Source organism: Papio anubis, chromosome 3 (assembly GCF_008728515.1).
Source record: "Papio anubis isolate 15944 chromosome 3, Panubis1.0, whole genome shotgun sequence".
NCBI lineage: Eukaryota > Metazoa > Chordata > Mammalia > Primates > Cercopithecidae > Papio > Papio anubis.
In genome coordinates this window covers 76328018-76342399 of record NC_044978.1, presented here as the reverse complement: position 1 = coordinate 76342399, position 14382 = coordinate 76328018, and the positions used below count along the sequence as shown (strand labels likewise).

General features: G+C 41.3%; 1 pseudogene; it reads right to left on the bottom strand.

Annotated features, from left to right (window-relative positions):
* Nucleotides 1–13416: 13416 nt before the first annotated feature.
* Nucleotides 13417–14125, bottom strand: LOC101009297 (annotated as a pseudogene).
* Nucleotides 14126–14382: the final 257 nt, after the last annotated feature.

The following is a 14382-nucleotide window of genomic DNA, read 5'->3' as shown; positions in this document are numbered from 1 at the left end:
TGGGGCTGAGGCAAGAGGATTGCTGGAGCTCAGAAGTTCAAGGTTACTGTGAGCTATGATCGCACCCACTACACTCCAGCCTGGGCAACAGAGCAAGATCCTGTCTCTTTAAAAAAACAAAAAGGTCCGGCGCGGGGGCTCACACTTGTAATCCCAGCACTTTGGGAGGCCGAGGTGGGTGGATCACGAGGTCAGGAGTTCGAGACTAGCCTGACCAACATGGTAAAACCCCATCTCTACTAAAAATACAGAAATCAGCTGAGCGTGATGGCCGGCACCTGTAATCCCAGCTACTCGGGAGGCTAAGGCAGGAGAATCACTTGAACCCAGGAGGCAGAGGTTGCAGTGAGCCAAGATCACAGCACTGCACCCCAGCCTGGGTGACAGAGCAAGACTCCATCTCAAAAAAAAAAAAAAGGAAAATAAATAAATAAACAAAAAGAAGAAGAAAAAAAAACCACTACTGCCAAGAGCTTCACCCATTCATTGAGGGTCATTGGAAAGGTTGTTAATAATCCAAACTGAGGCAGACATATTAAGGATCAAGGGGAGGTAGCAAAAGAAGCACCAAGAGTAAGCAGTGAAAAAGGTTAAATATTCCCACCAACAACCCAGATGTACAAACTCTTCCATCATTTGCATTCACAGCCCACAAGCTCACAGAACCTTCCAAATGTATTTTCTCTAGAGCAAGCAGCTGTTTCACCAAAGCTACATTAAAGTGACTTGCTATAATATATTATAACTTTAAAGACTCCCTCTGTTCCCATACTTCTGGTATTTTCCTCTTGTTTTGTTTTATTGGCCACAGCATCAAACTGAGTAAACATTTTCCAGCTCAACCACAAAGCACTGTTGGCTTTGTCTATCCACGCTTATAATTGCTCTTAAGAGGAAATATATTTTTCTGTAAGACCAAATGAGAATCTTCATGAGAATTAGTGTGCACCATTTGGAAAATTTTCAGAAAGGATAAAATAAAATCCAATCAAATCTGTTCATAAAGCAAAATAAGATGATTAGCTCTGCATTTTTATCCATTAAATTAAAAATGTAGAGCCAGAAATGGTGGCTCATGCCTATAATCCCAGCACTTGAAGAGGCTAAGGTGGGCAGATTGCTTGAGCCCAAGAGTTTAAGACTAGCCTGGACCAGGCGCAGCGGCTCACGCCTGAAATCCCAGCACTTTGGGAGGCCGAGGGAAACCTACTAAAAATACAAAAAATTAGCCTGGCATAGTGGCGGGTGCCTGTAATCCTAGGCTGAGGCGGGAGAATGGTGTGAACCCAGGAGGCGGAGCTTGCAGTAAGCCGAGATCCGGCCACTGCATTCCAGCCTGGGTGACAGTGAGACTCTGTCTCAAAAAAAAAAAAAAAAAAAAAAGTAAAACAAAAAAACAAAATTTATCCTTCACTGTGTGTAAAAACATATGGAAATATGAGGTGTGGGTGTAGATCTCCATCGTTTTGTGTGTGAAAAAAAGAAAAGAGTTAGAAAGCATCAGCTTGTTTTATCAAGTAACCACCAGATTTTTTTTTTTTTTTTCTGAGATGGAGTCTTGCTTTGTTGCCCGGACTGGAGTGCAGTGGTGTGATCTCGGCTCACTGCAACCTCCGCCTCCCAGTTTAAGTGATTCTCCTACCTCAGCCTCCCGAGTAGCTGGGATTACCGGCGTGCACCACCACGGCCAGCTAATTTTTGTATTTTTAGTAGAGATGGGGTTTCACTGTGTTGGCCAGGATGGTCTCAATCTCCTGACCTCCTGCCCACCTCAGCCTCCTAAAGTGTTAGGATTACAGATGTGAGCCAATGTGCCCTGCCATCACCAGCATAGTAAATGCCTTTGGTCATCTGTGATAAATAAGAGTAAAATCACACTTTTTTTTTTTTTTGAGATGGAGTCTCACTCTGTGGTGCAGGCTGGAGTGCAGTGTTGCGATCTCGGCTCAGTGCAGCCTCCACCTCCCAGGTTCAAATGATTCTCGTGTCTCAGCCTCCCCAATAGCTGGGATGACAGATATGCACCTCCAGGTCTGGCTAATTTTTGTATCTTTAGTAGAGATGGGGATTCGCCATGTTGGCCAGGCTGGCCTCCAACTCCTGGCATCAAGTGATCCGCCCACCTTGGCCTCCCAAAGTGCTGGGATTATAGGTGTGAGTCATCACGCCTGGCCAAAATCAAACATTTTTCCTCCTGCTATTCGAGTCACATATATATCTTGCAAATTAATTTATTTCTATTTAATCTGGTAGGTACTGTTTTGGTTTTAAGTTTTGTTAAATATGCAATGGCAAAATTAAAGTAAGATTAGATTAAAAATCGCTTGTCAGCCTTTTGGCTAAGATCAAGGATAGATTAGATAAAAAAGACAAAAATATATAGTTGACCTTCGAAGTTCTTCACATGCGAAGACCTCGAACTGTTTCAGAATTACCTTCTGCTACTCCCCTCGATAAATCCTCTATTCAGGGTAGACTTGTGTATTACTTGTTCTTAAAATATGTTACATCAGGCTTTTTTGTTTGCCAGGAAGAGATTCACTCAGATAATTTTAAGATAAAGCGGTTTATTATAAATACCCAGGACCCAGGCTTTGTTGTCTGGTGTCTTCTTGAGGGGTTGCTCGCTTCCTTTCTCCCTCTCACCAATCCTCTCTGCATTCTCTACTATAAATTCTGGAGGGAGATAGTCTGGACTAATTTCCATTGCCCCAGGAGGAAAAGTCCTTTGAGTAAGTCCACTCCATGGGTCAAGTCCCAGGCTGTGGAGAAGCTGCCCTTGAGTCAGGCCCACTCTGTTCCAATCAGTGGCCACTTCTGTGTAAAGAATGAGTAGCACCACTGTCATGGGTAGGCAGTTCAGTTGGAAGGGGGTACTTACTGTGTGACCCTAGGGGGTACTTACTGTGTGACCCTTGGATTGTCATATCCAGACCACATCTGAAGCATCTCGCCTCCCTGCATTTGCTGGCACCTATCCTTTTTGTCCATAGAGTGTTCTCCATGAATTTGCACATGTTGTGAACTTAGCTGAAATCTTAATAGGTTAGGCAAAGCCTGTCTCAAATGCCGCAGTCTCCTAACATCCTCCATGTGTGATCATTATATGATCATTAATGATTAGTGAGTCATTACAGAGGACACATATCATGTGCTACCCAATTTTTTTTTAATTATTAAGATTATATACTTCATCATCTCAAATACAGCATAAATTCTCTGAGGGTAGGAACCATATTTTGTGTATTTTTATTTCCCTCAAAGTGTTTAGGGCATGGATTCTATGTAACAGATTATGGTTTGGTGCCTTTCACCAACTTAAAAAAAAATCACATTTGCTTCTAAGGAAAAAGTAATGTATACTTCTTTGCAAGAAAACAATACTCTCATAAAGAAGTTGTTGTGCATGGAGGCTGCCCTTATACAATTATTATACTGTGGTAAAATGGAAAGTTCAGAAAGGACTCAAAAGAGATTTGAGGGAAAAATCCCCAAGTCTTAGATGAGCTGAAGCCTGAGGTTCTCAGCTTACTAGAAAATCCTTAAGTGTTAGAAGACTGGAAATAAAGGTAGCTGGGACAAAGGCATCCTGAATAGGAAGGTCAAAATGAAGGTTTAGCTAAAGTGGTACCTGATGACTAGCTTGTTAGAAATTCTTAGAGGAGGCCAGGCGTGGTGGCTCAAGCCTGTAATACCAGCACTTTGGGAGGCCGAGACAGGCGGATCATGAGGTCAGGGGATCGAGATCATCCTGGCTAACATGGTGAAACCCCGTCTCTACTAAAAAAAAAAAAAAATACAAAAAACCAGCCGGGCGAGGTGGCGGGCACCTGTAGTCCCAGCTACTCGGGAGGCTGAGGCAAGAGAATGGCATAAACCCGGGAGGCGGAGCTTGCAGTGAGCTGAGATCCGGCCACTGCACTCCAGCCTGGGCGACAGAGCGAGACTCCGTCTCAATAAAAACAAAAAACAAAAAACAAAACAAAACAAAAAAAAGAAATTCTTAGAGGAAGAGCGCAGAGGACACCGTCTAAATCAGCAGATCACATGGCTACCAGGGGCAAAGTTATGATTTGAGACCAAGGAGGTAGAAAAAGGCCTTGGGAAAAAAAGACTTTTTTAACAGGCTGTAGGAGCACAAAAATAAGCATACTTATATTTCTTAACTTAGAGTTGAGTTTATTATGGAGAGGAGAAGAAACAAGTACTAATAAGGACAACAGTGACCACTGATGGCTTTAAATCAGTGATTTAAAGATGGCCAGTGATTTCCCTCAGGGATATGTAGTATATATCCTCAAGTTCCTGTATTTTCTAGTAAATCTGTGCCCTTGACCTCTGTGTTAGGGACCACAGCAGTTGGGATGGGAGAAGGTATGCTGCTAGAGAAGAAGAAAGAAAAAAGGATGGGAGAGAACATGAACTAAAAGGTGGAAGACTTGAAGGCAAAACCTCTCTCTCTCTGCATCGGAGAAATGTGAAACTAAACCAAAATGAAATATCACCTTATATCTGTTAGGATGGCTACTATTAAAATAAAAACAAAACCAAAAAAATACACACCAGAAAATAACCAGTGTTGGTGAGAATGTGGAGAAATTGGAACCCTTGTTGGTGGGATTATAAAAGGGAGCAACCACTGCTTTTTTGGAAGCAGCATTAGAGAGTTATCCAAGATGGTGATAGCAAAGGATTCACTGAGGAGCTCCCCAGATACCAAAGGATTAGATTTATTTTCTCTTCTATATGGTGGAGATAACTTACTATAGTGGACTACATAGTTTGTCATTGTGGAAAAAAGAGAATAAATAAGAGAAGACTGATTTAGACGTTTTTGGAAATAAGAAAGGTGATAAAATATTAAATTAACTTCTATTTAAAAGAAGGAATTAGTGGATTCTTTGTTTATTAAAATGACCACTAGTCAATAAAAATAATCTGTGTTTGATAATGTGCTACATTGTCTCCGTGAAATATCAGGGTTCCAACCAATTGATCTTGAAGTCTACCTCGTTGATTTCTGAGCCTGATGACCAGATTTCTAGCAGAGTGAGGGGACTCATAGAAGGTCTTTCTTCCTAGTCAGGGGCCCCGTTAACTATTCTTTTCCTTTTTTTTTTTTGGGGATGGAGTTTTGCTCTGTCGCCCAGGCTGGAGTGCTGTGGCATGATCGTGGTTCACTGCAACCTCTGCCCCTTGGGTTCAAGCAATTATCCGGCCTCAACCTCCCAAGTAGCTGGGATTACATGTGCATGCCACCACACCAGCTAATTTTTGTATTTTCAGTGGAGACAGGGCTTTACCATGTTGCCTGGGCTGGTCTCGAACTCTTGGACTAAGCGATCCACCCACCTCGGCCTCCCAAAGTGCTGGGATTACAGGCATGAGCCATCACACCCTGCCCAACTGTTCCTTCCTTAAGGGGCTTCAAAGGTGGGAAGAAATAAAAAGTAACCATTCTTCTGGGAAATGTTACATGAGGACTAATTCAGGAAAGTATAATGTCCCTGTATCATTCAATCTTACAGAGTATTTGAGCAGTCTTTCTAGCTCCCAATTTTAAAGAGGGTTTTGATAAATTTGAGCACGTTCAAGAAAGATAGTGCACAAGGTTATGGGAAGAATTGTGAAAATATCTGCATCTCTTTATTTGAAGAAAAATTCTATTGACAAGAGGAGTTAAGTTTATTTCATGTGGCTTCAGAAGGCAGAAGTTGGATTACTGGGTGGAGGCTGCAGGAAGTAGATATCTCCTTAAAATAAGAACTTTCTAACATTTGAGAGAGGAATTGGACACCTTGTGAAGCAGGGAGGACCCTGTGCTTGGAGTCTTTAAGCAGAAACTGGTGAGCTACCTGTCAGGGATATCATAAAGGGGATTCCCACACTGGAGAGGACTGCCCAGATGACCTCAAAGTTTTCTTGAGTCTGAAGGAGCAAGGTAAAGCTGTAGATTTTTGAGCAGCATATATAGGGGTACATATTTGTAAAAAGGTTTCACCTCTTTCTGGGAGCCTCTTAGGAACCAAGATCACAAATGTTGGATAATCATGGTGGAAGTAAAGAAAGCCTCTTACTTCTAAAGCATCCTATACTTTGTTAGATAAGAGAAGTAAAAATATTGGCCGGGCGCGGTGGCTCAAGCCTGTAATCCCAGCACTTTGGGAGGCCGAGACGGGCGGATCACGAGGTCACAAGATCAAGACCATCCTGGCTAACACGGTGAAACCCCGTCTCTACTAAAAAATACAAAAAACTAGCCGGGCGAGGTGCGGGCGCCTGTAGTCCCAGCTACTCGGGAGGCTGAGGCAGGAGAATGGCGTGAACCCGGGAGGCGGAGCTTGCAGTGAGCTGAGATCCGGCCACTGCACTCCAGCCTGGGCGACAGAGCGAGACTCTACAACGAATTGGGAAACAAAAAAAAAAAAGAGAAGTAAAAATATTAACATCTACTTAGGTAGAATTCCCAAATACTTTATTTTTTTATTTTTATTTTTATTGTTTTTAGAGTGTTGCTCTGTCGCCCAGGCTGGAGTGCAGTGGCACGATTCTGGCTCACTGCAAGCTCCGCCTCCCGGGTTCATACCATTCTCCTGCCTCAGCCTCCCGAGTAGCTGGGACTACAGGCGCGCGCCACCACGCCCAGTTAATTTTTTGTATTTTTAGTAGAGCCGGGGTTTCACCGTGTTAGCCAGGATGGTCTCGATCTCCTGACCTCGTGATCTGCCCGCCTTGGCCTCCCAAAGTGCTAGGATTACAGGGGTGAGCCACCGCGCCTGGCAAATTCCCAAATACTTTAATCTTTATGAGTAACAGACATAAAGGGAATATATGTATACTGGTTCTTTAAAAGACAAGTTCCTAATAACATAACAGATAGACTGCATGTTAGTGGACTCTGGTAACTACTTTTACATAACATAAACCACATTTTATTTTGTTCTTCAACACATCCTTTTTTTTTTTTTTTTTTTTTGATACAGAGTTTTGCTCTTGTTGCCCAGGCTGGAATGCAATGGCGCCATCTTGGCTCACTGCCACCTCCGCCTCCTGGGTTCAAGCGATTTTCCTGCCTCAGCCTCCTGAGTAGCTGGGATTACAGGCATGTGCCACCACACCTGGGTAATTTTGTATTTTTAGTAGAGACGGAGTTTCTCCATGTTGGTCAGGCTGGTCTCGAACTCTTGACCTCAGGCGATCCGCCCGTCTCAGCCTCCAAAAGTGCTGGGATTACAGGCGTGAACCACCGCGCCTGCGACAACACATCCTTATATTTAGTTCCTTGTTTAGTAGGCAATGATGTAAATGTTGCATCAGGCAGGATATCAGAATTGAACCTAGTGACAACTAAACATTTGAAGGATTTGAAAGCATTCTTATGGTACAAGTAGTATTGCCATGGAATTTGAATCCTTTTAGTATTAAAAAGGATCCACAGTCTACAAAGATCAGCATTGTTGATAACTATAAAATGGTTACTAGGGAAGGATGGTTGTCATTTTAGGTGCTTGGTGTTTACCGTGGTTCTCATAAAAGTAAATGCTTTATGCTAACTATAGCAGAAAAATATTTCGTCGGATACAAGGTTTATAAGAAACTAATTTCATCTGATACAAGGTATATAAGAAACATAGAGATGCTACACATTCTATAATTTCCCATCTTCCCTGCTTAGTTGAGTTACTACTATTTCAGAAATATGGAAAAACATAGACCCCAAAGAAAGGAGAGGGATAAAGTTTTGCCCTATTATAAAGGAAGATGTGAGTTTTATTTGCATGGTATGCTCTTTCTTTTATTGTTGTTTTATTATAAAGCTGAAACATGCTTATTATAGCATCTTTTGGAAATGAGTGCATTATTTTTAAACCTCCCATCTGCCACCTCAAAACTACATTTCTTTTTTCTTTTTTGGATAATATAAACTTACAATTCCTTTTGATCCAAAATTTTAAAATAAAACCAGAAGAATGTGGTTTACTTCAAGGAGAACTTCAATTTATACTGTTAAAAACTTATAGATATTAAAAATGCAAGAGAAACTTCAAATTAAATTTTTATATCTAGTGATGCCATTTGTTAAATCATTTTGTCAAAGAAATTAAAACAAGTTGTAAATAAGTAAAATTAAGGTTTTTAAAAGCTCTGACTTGACCATTATTAGATTGTTACATGCACCTATGCATGTAACAGAATTGCACACATACCCCATAAATTTGTACAAATAAAAAAAAGGCAAATCTAAACATGCTTCTTTAAGAAATTAAGGTTTTAATGTTAAATTATTTATATGAAAGACCAGAATAATATTTATATTTTTCAAAGAATTTAATGATATTAAGGCATATTAGTTATCAAATAATAATTTAGAAAAGTTGTAATAAGACAAGTAGATTTTACCATTGTTATTTACTCTGAAAACCCTTGTTAATAATTTTATCTCATTATGTCATTACATACTAACAATTAGATATGATTTTTTTTATATTTTGGTTTATCATATTACTGAATAACCAAATGATAGAAACTTAAAGACTGAAACGTACTAAGAGATGATTTTGTTATATACTATCTTTCATAAATGAGAAAACTAAAGCTCAGATAGAAATAAAATTTTCTTGTCTTTTTTTTTTTTTGAGACAGGATCTTACTCTGTCACCCATGCTGGAAGGCAGTGGTGCAATCTGGACTCACTGCAACCTTTGCTTCCAAGGTTCAAATGATTCTCCCACCTCAGCCTCCTGAGTAGCTGGGACCACAGGCGTATGCCGCCACGCCCGGCTATTATTATTATTATTTTTTGTGTTTTTTTTGGTAGAGATGGGGTTTCACCATGTTGCCCAGACTGATCTGGAACTCCTGAACTCAAGTGATCTGCCTGCCTCGGCCTCCCAAAGTGCTGGGATTGCAGGCGTGAGCCACCGCACCCAGCCAATAATTTTCTCCATTGAGTAACAAGCAGCTCCTCAGCACTCCATAATCACATTTTATTTGGTTTATAGAGTAACTAATTGTTGACTTTACTCCCATCCAGTGTGTTAGAAGACATTTTACAATGCACACACAGAACTCTCAAGTGCTTTTGTGACAAGATGTGAATTTCAATTTAAGATAAGCTATAAAAGATTATGAAAATCCTTTGGAAAGTTTTCATGCAGTTACTAGTTTATTTGCTCAGATTTCTAACTTGAATGTCTTACAAAATTCATTGATGTGTATTAAGATTTTATTTGTAAGGATTTGATGTCCTTAAAGTAGTATTTTGATAGACAAGTTTTCTTGTTTGGATGAAGAATCAGATCATTTGTTGGGAGATAGCTGATTAAGTGATTAATAGAAGCAGAGTATGTAGTTATCTTATGTGTTTATTGCTTTGTCTATTCCTAGCTAATAAAGTAAAATAATCCCATGACAAATACTTCTGGAAAAGCAATTTAGGTATGATTAAGTCAACAAGGTCTATATGTAAGCCTAAATTTACACTTAGTGATTTTCAGGCATCAGGTTTAATTTCTTTCGTCTATATGAGTTGGTTGCTGTGTTTTCTTTTTTGAGCCAAGGGAGGTGCTGAATGCAGAGATGAAGAAGCACTTATTCTGCCATTCCCCCTTCTCTTCCTCCTCCCCAAACTATTTTAACAGGGAATCAGTATCAAGTGCTTTCATCAAAGGGTAAACTTGCTGCCAGGAGTCTCATTTGCCTGCCAACATAAAAGCTTGGCTATAGATTTTTGATTTTAGGGTAACACAGCTCTTTCCAGGAGGAGGCAGTGACAGAAATGGACTCTAGGCAACTGCGAGCATAATAGAATAGAATGAGCCTGGACTGTAGAGTCAGAAAATAACTAGATTTGGCTCCTAGTCCAAAGATGATAACATGTTTGTTATGAAAATCAAATGAAGTAATGAATGTCAAGCAACAATAGCAGTATGTGGTACATGCTGCATAATTTTTAATTCTCTCTCTTTCCCCTACAATCTAATTGGACTTCTTTTGGATTCCTTTGGAGACTAAACTTTGCAATAATAGAAGTAGGGACAGAGAGCAACCCCAGAAGCCATCTTATCTGTGGATGTTATTTTCCAATAAATGTAGAAGAGAGATTGAGATTACCACTCTCCAATGTGACCCATCCCTAACCCCTACTCTAACTTCAGTGTAAAGCTAATTAAACTAGATTCCTCGGAGATTCATGTTTGGATATGTTACTCAGAGACTTGACATGATGATAACCAGCCCTCATTCCAGGGAAAGGTAACCCAAGAGTGGCCCCAGTTGCTCACGGAGTCTCAGTGCTCAGGTAAAGTGTATAACTATTTCTCTCAGTGAAAGATGAACAAGACCTACAGACTCTAAAGTTAGATAAATGTCAAGATCCAGGTACAGGATGAGAAAGGAGAACTAGATTAATTTTTTTTTTTTTTAATTTTTCCGAGACGGAGTCTTGCTCTGTCACCCAGGCTAGAGTGCAGTGATGCGATCTCGGCTCACTGCAACCTCTGCCCCCCGGGTTCAGGTGATTCTCCTGCCTCAGCTTCCTGAGTAGCTGGGATTACAGGCGCCTGCCACCATGCCCGGCTAATTTTTTTTTTTTTTTTTTTTTTTTGAGACAGGTTCTTACTCTGTTGCCCAGGCTGGAGTGCAGTGGTGCGATCATGGCTCACTGCATCCTCGACCTCCCCAGCTCAGGCGATCCTCCCAGTTCAGACTCTGGGAGTAGCTAGGACTACAGGTGTACACTACCATGCCCAGCTAATTTTTGTATTTTTTTGTAGAATTGGAATTTCACCATGTTGGCCAGGCTAGTCTCCAACTCCTGGGATCAAGTGGTCCGCCTTCCTCAGCCTCCCAAAGTTCTGGAACTGCAAACATGAGCCACAACATCTGGCTGAGATGAATTTTTAAAATATTTGTGATAAAATATACATATCATGGCCAGGTGTGGTGGCTCACACCTGTAACCCTAGCACTTTGGGAGGCTGAGGTGGGCAGATCACCTGAGGTTGGGAGTTCAAGACCAGCCTGACCCACATGGAGAAACCCCGTCTCTACTAAAAATACAAAATTAGCCTGGCGTGGTGGTGCATGGCTGTAATCCCAGCTACTTGGGAGGCTGAGGCAGGAGAATTGCTTGAACCCAAGAGGTGGAGGTTGCGGTGAGCCGAGATTGTGTCATTGCACCCCAGCTTGGGCAACAAGAGCGAAATTCTGCCTTTAAAAAAAAAAAAGTATACATATATATATATACACACACACACACACACACGCATATAATATATATTATATATAGACATGCATATTATATATCATATATAGATATATACACATACATATTGTAAAACTTGCCTTTTTAACTATTAAATATTTTTTCAATTTAAATAGAGATGGGTTCTCACCATGTTGTTCAGGCTGTCTCAAACTTCTGGCCTCAAGCAATCCTCTCACTTTGGCCTCCCAAAGTGCTAAGGCTACAGGCATGAGCCACCACACCTGGCCACCTTTTTTCTTTTCTTTTCTTTTTTTAAAATAAAACTTTATTTCAAATAAGTCCAGTGGTATGTGTGATACAACAAAGACCTGTTGTAACAAGCAATTTCATTTCAAAACTGCATAGAAGTACAAATCTGGGCCGGGCGCGGTGGCTCAAGCCTGTAATCCCAGCACTTTGGGAGGCCGAGGCGGGTGGATCACGAGGTCAGGAGATCGAGACCATCCTGGCTAACATGGTGAAACCCCGTCTCTACTAAAAATACAAAAAACTAGCCGGGCGTGGTGGCGGGCGCCTGTAGTCCCAGCTACTCGGAGGCTGAGGCAGGAGAATGGCGTGAACCTGGGAGGCGGAGCTTGCAGTGAGCCGAGATCGCGCCACTGCACTCCAGCCTGGGTGACACAGCGCGAGACTCCGTCTCAAAAAAAAAAAAAAAAAAAAAAAAATAAGAAGTACAAATCTGAAAGTGTTTAACAATGATCAATGTCTGCTAAAATGTATATTAAATTGATCAACATACCGTTTTTGACATAATTATATATCCTACTCTTTAAGTATAAGGAGTTAAATTTTCATCACAAAACATGAGGATCACCTGACAGTTTCTACAAAGGTAATGAGCTGTGAAAGGTATTCCCTCATTTTGCTTTGAAAATACACCCCCAGGTTACTAAGAGAAATTCTGACTTCGCCCAACTGTGTTATTTAACTGTAATTCTGCACTTGTCATCTACTGTTGGCTTCACGGCTACTCCTCTTCCTATCTGATCTCAACAAATTAAATGCTAATGTTTCTCAACTCTTTGGCTAAGGGCAATTTTTTCTCCTACTTTTGTGCACACAGAATTAGTGAGAACTATTTTACCCAAATCATCTTTGACTGCACTCTCTTTTTCCTGTAGACAGAGATCCTGTGTTTACTATAAGAACTTCATTCATGGACAGCTTTTGTACTTTTTCTGCTTTTTTGCCTTCTTCTATACATACACCTAGAAGCTGTCTAAAAAGTAAATAGGACATTTCCGGTCCTGTGACGATCTTAGGTACAGTTCCAACTGTACCAAGCACCTGTCCTGCCATTCTGCCAACGCTGGGTACATTTTTGTTCCAACTCCAGTAAGACTCCCTGGAGCAGTGTGCTGAGGATCATTGTATTCTGCAAAAAGTGTTACAAGTTTGGAAATGGTTGTTTTACACAAGTTTTCCTTCACTATTTTTGGGAACAATACCAGGTCTGACTCCTGTCTCCTGGACCACCTTTAATACGCCTTTTAAAATACTGCCACCAGTTGTACTCCCGGGTGATATTGTCAATATCACAGCCAGGTTTGTTAACATCAAAGGAACCCCAACAATAAGTTGGGGTTCTGAAGTAAAGTCTCTTGGAGGTACTGGAATTTTCTTTTTTTTTTTCTTTTTTTTTTTTTTTTTGACGGAGTTTCGCTCTGTCGCCCAGGCTGGAGTGCAGTGGCCGGATCTCAGCTCACTGCAAGCTCCGCCTCCCAGGTTCACGCCATTCTCCTGCCTCAGCCTCCCGAGTAGCTGGGACTACAGGCGCCCGCCACCTCGCCCGGCTAGTTTTTTTGTATTTCTTAATAGAGACGGGGTTTCACCGTGTTAGCCAGGATGGTCTCGATCTCCTGACCTCGTGATCCGCCCGTCTCGGCCTCCCAAAGTGCTGGGATTACAGGCTTGAGCCACCGCGCCCGGCCGGAATTTTCTTTTCTTTTTTTTAAGATGGATTTTCGCTTTTGTTGCCCAGGCTGGAGTGCAATGGCATGATCTCAGTTCACCTCAACCTCCACCTCCCGGGTTCAAGTGATTCTTTTGCCTCAGCCTCCTGAGTAGCTGGGATTACAGACATGTGCCACCATGCCCGATTAATTTTTTTTTTTTTTTGTATTTTTAGTATAGATGGGGTTTCTCCATGTTGGTCAGGCTGGTCTCGAACTCCTGACCTCAGGTGATCCGCCCGCCTCGGCCTCCCCAAGTGTTGGGATTACAGGTGTAAGCCATTGTGCCTGGCTGGAATTTTCTTTACTGTGTACTCACGGACAACTTCAGGATTGTATTTCAGCTGAGCAGAAATGAAAATAATAGGAGGCTCTTCTGCTACTCTACTTTATATTAATACAATTGAAGGATCTGTTCATACTGTTCTTTAGCCTGACTTTCTTTTACCAAATTAATTTTATTTTATGGAATGAAAGTATGTTTCAGCTTCATAGTATCTATGGCAGCCAGGTAGTCAGAAAAGTCTGAGGTTGAGGACAAGATTCATTGCCAGCTATCAACAGAAGGGTCACATCCATCACTGCTGTACCGTTCAACAAAGTAGCCATCAATATATCATGGCCAGGACGGTCAACCAAGGAAACATGTCTGACTAGGTCAAAGTTTCCTTTGGTCCCTGGAATGTCTGTAGGAAGCTCATCAAGGTGTACTGCTTCCACAGCATCTGTAATATTCTGGCCGAGGAAACTTAAGTCATCAAGTTTATAAATCTTGGCATTTAGCTTAACCAAACTTGATAGTAATATTTCTTTACAGTTCATTTTTGAACCTGACAGTGTGAATGACAGAAATAGTTTTTACAATTATTGATTTTCTATGAGCAACATGATCAATTGTACCTATATTAGTTGTGACTCATCTGCTTGATAACTTTGCGTAAAAGTAGAGTCCATTCGGTCACATCCTCATGCATAGCATGGTATCTTTAGCCCCACTGGTGTACCACAAGGGTGTGGTAGTGCCAGGACTGGCCATCTGACTTACTCAGGTTGGTACCATTGTCTTGGCTTGTCCATGGTAGGTCTGATGGTGCCTAGTGCCCCTGGCATGGATCTCATTTTAACCATTTTAAAGTGTACAGTTCAGTGGCATTAAGTAGA